The sequence below is a fragment of the Nematolebias whitei genome, chromosome 5 (genome assembly GCF_014905685.2).
Source record: "Nematolebias whitei isolate Nwh7 chromosome 5, NemWhi1, whole genome shotgun sequence".
NCBI lineage: Eukaryota > Metazoa > Chordata > Actinopteri > Cyprinodontiformes > Rivulidae > Nematolebias > Nematolebias whitei.
Genome location: NC_056502.1, coordinates 48,182,741 through 48,189,284, shown reverse-complemented (window position 1 = coordinate 48,189,284; position 6,544 = coordinate 48,182,741).

Here is a 6,544-nt window from a genome sequence, read left to right as displayed (position 1 = left end):
CCCCCCCCCCCCCCCCCCCCCCCCCAAAAAAAAATGCTCCCAGCATGCAGCCTAACAGATCCAGGAGCAGACAAGTGCTTGCTCTTATCACAGCTGTGCAGAGCTGTGGTTCTGGCTGCTACAACACAAGAACACAGTCGAGACTGGCTCACATGCAGCTGCACATTTCCATCCACCCCCCACAAAATTTTTATGTGAGGGTGGGGGGTGGATGAAGTCCTCCTTCATTGTCATTGTTTACATTATTTTGTATGATTTTCACTCATATTTGTTTAAATTTATTACCAGCACCTTTCTCTTACTGCAGCTTTTTCAGTATTGTTATCTTTAGTTGGCTTCATATACTAATATATATTTTAGAACACTGTCTGTGTTATTTAGTGATGGATCATCTCATCAGGTTGAATTAAGCTAGGTAATGCACAATAAAGACCAGAAGAGGTGAATTTCTATAGTTCCACTGTTAAAGCATAGACCCATCCATTCAGTCTACTTCATTAATTACAAACAACTGCAGCACTTTATTTCTCTAAACCAAACACCTCATCAACACCATGGGTATATATTTTTACTGATTTTTGTTCTCTCTTTTATTGAAAACTTTGTCCATACAGTTTAACAAAACTGCTGAACCACCCATGCCATGCCACTAGGTGGTGTCAATGTCCACAACAACTTATGTTTCTATCATTGGCTACCTCTTCAGGTGTTGCTGCAGAGAATCAAACGTCTCTTCCACTCCAGATTTACTGCTCCTTCCTCCCTGTCCCATACATGTGTACATACACAAAGACAATTAAATATCTTCTGACTCTCTCAGAGAAACAAGAGCTTTTAACAGATCTTCTCTGAATTTCTCACAACATTCTTCTTTTCTCAGCTTCCACCATTTGGTCTTCTATGATTTTACTCTTTTTCTTTTCTTCACAACAACAGTCATTCTACACACAACCATCTGATGCTGTCTGGCCACGCACTTCCCTGCCACAACCTTACAGTCCCCAATCTTCCTCAGGTTTCCTCTTCTCCACACAATGTAGTCGACCTGAGTACTCCTTCCTCCACTTTTATAGGTCATTCTATGTTCTTTCCTCTTTTGGAAATATGTGTTGACTACAGCCATATCCATTCTCTTGGCAAAATCCACCACCATCTGTCCTTCCTGGTTTCTTTCCTTCACACCAAACCTACCCATCACTTCCTCATCCCCTCTGTTTCCTTCACCAACATCCATTCAGGTCTGCTCCGATCACCACTCTCTCGTCCCTGGGAATACTCTCTATCACTTCATCCAGATCCTTCTAAAATGTATCTTTCTCCTCCACCACATCACATCCAACCTATGGAGCATAATCACTGACAATGTTACACATCTGACCTTTACCTACTTGAGTATGTACATTTTTAAGTGGCTTATAATACTGTGAGGCAAGTATTTTCTAAAACAATATACAAGCAACACAAAAAGGCCCAGTTCAAGGATTAAAAGGACTAAGAAAACTTACTTTTTGTTTCTTTTACCCCTTCCCCCCTGTGCTTCTGTTTCTGTCTCTGTGTCAAGGTTTGACACTTTTTTGGCCAGGCAACATTTTTGTCTTGCCTTCAGGAAGTCATCAAAAAGTAGTCATTAATTTAATCAAAGTTATTAAAGCAAATGTGAATGCAGCATGTGAACGTGTTTGTGAATGAGTGAATGACTGTGGTGTGAAGTACTTTGGAGTCCTCTGTTCTTGATAAAGCACTATAGAAATACAGGCCATTTACCATTTTACTAGAATGAATAACAGCACTTACCATGACGATAAAGAATCTTGATCCCATATTCATCCCAGTCTGATGAGTCTCCAACTTCCACCTTGTTTTTGGAAGTTTTTACAGGAATATTCTTAGTTCTATTTCGTATAAGCTTCACCCTTTAAGGCTGTCGCTGATGGGTTATCCCCCTATGCGGAGCTTCACACTGAAAAATTTAGTCCACGCCCACCTGCTGTGTGGGCTTCATCGGAGCAAGATGTCCAGGTGGACTAGCGTCCCATGCCTCCGGTTAGCATAATCCAGACGGTGACACCGATCTTCGACTGAGCTCACCAGCATGCGTTCCAGACGGCCGCAGCGAACAACACGTTACGCTGTTGGCGTACATGTTCAGAGGTAGGAGGAGACAACGCTCCGTCTGCAGAGCAGCTGACGTCACCCCCAACCGGTGCGCCTCCTTGCTGTCTGCCGGCCTGCATCGCAGCCGGAGGATGGAGTTTTTCAGCGTTTCCCTGAGACCGCCAACAGATGGCGCTCTAGGACAACAAATGGCAGCGTAATTGACAGTTGTGGCAGAGAATGTGTGTAGGTGACACGAGTTTGGAGTAAAACATAATTTATTGATGAAAGTGTTCATTTTTAGCCAGTTTGTCAGCTCAGATGATCTGACAGTGGCTCTCTCTCACACCCTCCACACGAAATGAGCCAGTGGCAAGACGGTTCCACGGCCGTCTCGCTGAGCTTCAGCCCGTCCGGCCCTCTTCATCCCGGCAACAGAGTATCCAACGTTTTTCCTATAGACCCCCAGCAGACGGCGCCCTGGGCCAACGAATCCCAGAGCTCATGGGGGAAAAGATTCAGAATGATGGTCTGCAGAGGGTGTGTGTAAATATGACACAAATGTTGAATAAAACATCATTCAATGATCAAGTGTTTGTTTCTAGCCAGTCTGTAAGCTCGGATGGACTCACAGCGGCTGCGCACACACCCTCCACACATAACGAGACGGTGTCTTTAAAAAGGGTTTTTTTAACTCACCGTTGCTCCAAGACATGACGAGATGCTTACACCTCACAATGGTAAGCGAAATAACTCGTTGTCAACCCGAGCTGCACGATCCTTACCCAAGCGGTGTCAAACGCGCACTCACGCGACACAAACAGCCTTCACCCAAATGGTGTTGCGTTAATGATGGTGCACACATAGCTCCCCGGTGTTCACCAGCCCACATCGGCATAAATGTGGGACCGTAGGTCGGGTCAGTGGAGGACCTTCGCTCTCAGTGAGAGCAGCACACGCCACATCGAAGCAAACGCCTGACGCCGCGACGCAGGCAGCCTTCATCCACCGCGTCTCAGCGCTCGGCCACTCACGGCAGCATAAGCATGAGACAGCTGAGCAAACCCAGTGACGAGTCTCGCTTCCAGCGAGAGCGGCGCGCGTCCCACCAGAGAAAATGTGTGCTCCCGCGGGGCTCGCAGTCTTCACTCAAACGGCACGGCGTAAATGAAGTCGCACTCACAGCTTCGCAGCGCTCGCCCGCTCATAGCGGCATAGATGAGAGATCTCAAAGCGAACCCAGCGCAGGACACCGCATGCGGCAGGAGTGACACGCGTTTTCACCGCAGTGGCGTCAAACGCGCAGCCCCACGGCGTCATCAGCTGCCACGCTTCGCCTCAGCCCACACCGGCCCACACAAACCATGAAGGTTGGTCTGCGGTACGAACACAGCACACGGGTGCGTTCACAGCCCTTTTCGAGGAAGCCTCGCCTTGGGTCACGCGGAAAACATTCCCGCGACACATGACAGCGGTCGAGGCGGTGGACTGGATGACATCCGTACAAAACATGACGCATCACTTAAACACACGTCCACTCCACAAACGTTACGCAGAGTGGCTAAAAACATGCTTGCCAGACAGATGGATGGCCAGGGTGTTATGCAAAGGTTACACGTTGCAATTTGCAACCCGACCCCCTCCGTTCGGAGGAATTTTAGATACGGTCCTGTCATCACCAGACCAAATCTCATCCCAAAATGCAAAAGTCCAAGAGCTTCTGATAAAAGATCCTGATGCATGCTCAATAATCCAGGTAGAAAAATTTAAAAAAGTTAAATCTGGTCCTCTGGACATTAAAAAAAAACAAAGCAAAACAACAAAAAAATGTAGAAACGTTTCGTCTTTCGTCCGAAAGACTTCCTCAGTCTGAGGAGCTGTATTCAGCTCAGCCTTATAAACAGCACCTTCTCAGAGTGGTTCAACCAGTTTTGCTGCTGACAACCAAAACCAGCTGCTCAAGAAGGACCATCAGCCTAACAATGGATCATTAGCACACTGATGGCTGTTTACTATTCACAGGGGGCTGAGTGATACTAGCAATCACAGCATTGTAAGAGGGGGACAATTGAACACGTAGGCCTCCACCCCTGTTTAACGATGGACGATTTATTTTCACAAAGATGGCCTCCAGAGGACCAGATTTACCTTTTTTAGATTCTGATAAAAGAAGTAATCTCCAGAGTTCCCAAAAGAGAGAAAAACACAGGGTTTTACTCACGTTACTTCCTGGTTCCCAAACGGACCGGAGGGATGAGACCGATTTTGGATCTGTCAGCTTTCAACAAGGTGATCATGGACAAACCGTTTCACATGTTGACAACCAGACAGCTGTTGGATAACATCCAGAAAAATGACTGGTTTGTTTTCCGTCAACCTGAAAGATGCTTATTTTCACATACCAATCATCCCAAAACACAGAAAATTCCTGTGTTTCTCCTTTCAAGGGATGAAGTATCAGTACAACAGGCTGCCGTTCGGTTATCCTCTCGCGCTTCGTACGTTCTCAAAGTGTGCGGAGACAGCCCTGCATCCGTTACACAGAGCAGGGATGAGAGTTTTGTTTTACCTGGACGACCTGCTGCTGCTGTCACGCTCCAGACAGGAAGCAGTGATGCAGGCTCAGGTGTTGACATCACACCTGTTAAATCTGGGCTTCACCATAAATTGGAAGAAAAGATCAATTTTCCTGGCCCAGACAATTGTTTATCTGGGAGTGGAGCTAACTCAACCACCATGAGGGCTCGTTTATCACAAACTAGAATCGACACTTTAAAAGACCAGCTCCGTCTCGTAAGACCTGGCAGAGTGGTAACAGCTGTTTTCCATCATGAAGCTGTTAGGAATGATGTCATCAGCTCACACAGTTGTCCCACTGGGTTTATTACACATGAGACACCTCCAGAGGTGGTTTGCACGTCTGTGTGTGGATCCAGAAAAACAAAAGAGACGGATGATCACTGTTCCTCCCTCTGTGAGAGCAGACCTCCGACACTGGGGAAACACCCTGGTTCTGTCGGAGGGAGCCCCCGTCAGCAGACCCATGTCACACGTGCCAGTCTTCACAGACGCTTCGCTGTCAGGCTGGGGGGGGGACATGCCTATCTCAAGCAGTAGGGGCACTGTGGCCCCATCACACATCTGCCCACATAAATGTTTTGGAGTGCCACACGGTGCTGAACGTGATTCAACACTTTGCTCCTGTGCTACAGAATCAACACGTTTTGATTCACACATACAACAAGGTGACTGCTGCTTTCATAAACCGGCAGGGGAGTGTGCGCTCAGCCCAGATGTTACACATTGCGCGAAAGCTACTGTGTTGGGCTCACCAAAATCTGCTCTCCATCAGAGCAGTTTATATACCCGGTGTTCTGAACAAAGGGCAGATGTGATGTCCAGGGGTGGTCCACGTCACGGGGACTGGACTCTCCATCCAGACCTGATGACTCAGACATGGCAGAAATTTGGCAAAGCAGCTGTGGACCTGTTTGCGACACGAGAAAACGCTCAGTGTCAACTATGGTTTTCTCTGAGCCCGCGAGACGAACCACCGCTGGGGGTGGATGCGTTTTCCCACAGCCCATGGCCCAAAACGCTTCTGTATGCATTTCCTCCACCTCCTCTGATTTTACGGTTCCTGAACCGAGTTCAGGAGGAGGGATTGACAGCTCTCCTGGTGGCCCCCGAGCGCGTGAATGCACCATGGTTCCCAGTCCTGCAATGCCTGCTGTCGGGGCGCCCGTGGAAACTGCCATGGAGGGAGGACGCTCTCCTCCAGGCAGGAGGAGCGATCAGGAGTTATCCAGAAATAGGCCAGCACCTGTGGGTCCGGCCACTGAGCGGTTCCGCTTAGAGTGGATGGGTCTCCCACAGAATGTAGTGCGCACAATCCAGGATTCACGTGCTGCATCTACCACAGCGCTGTACACATCAAAGTAGACAGTTTTTCAGCACTGGTGTACCGAGAAGGGTGTAGAGGTCATCTCATGTCCACTAGGTGGCATGCTGTCCTTTCTATAACAGCTGATGGACAGAAATTTGGCATCCAGCACTATTAAAACGTACGCCACGAAGGGTTCGGAGACAGAACAGGTTTTAATCATCCGCTGATGAAGCGTTTTCTAAAAGGTGTACAGAGACGCAGGTCTGTTTCACCCACTTGCTCTACAGTGGGTTTTAACGCTGGTCCTACGAGCCCTGATCAAAGCTCCATTTGAGCCTCTGGATCAGGTCCCAATTAAATTCTTGTCTCTTAAAACAGCCCTGCTGCTGGCTTTAACATCCGCTAAGAGGGTGAGTGATTTATCTACCCTCTCTGTTGCTCCGTCATGTCTTAGAATTCAGGCTGACGGCAGCTCAGCTGATTTAAGACCAAACCCAGCTTTATGCCTAAAACATCACGAGCTCTTTTAAATCAAGGGTGATATCGTTGGAGGGGTTTTACCCT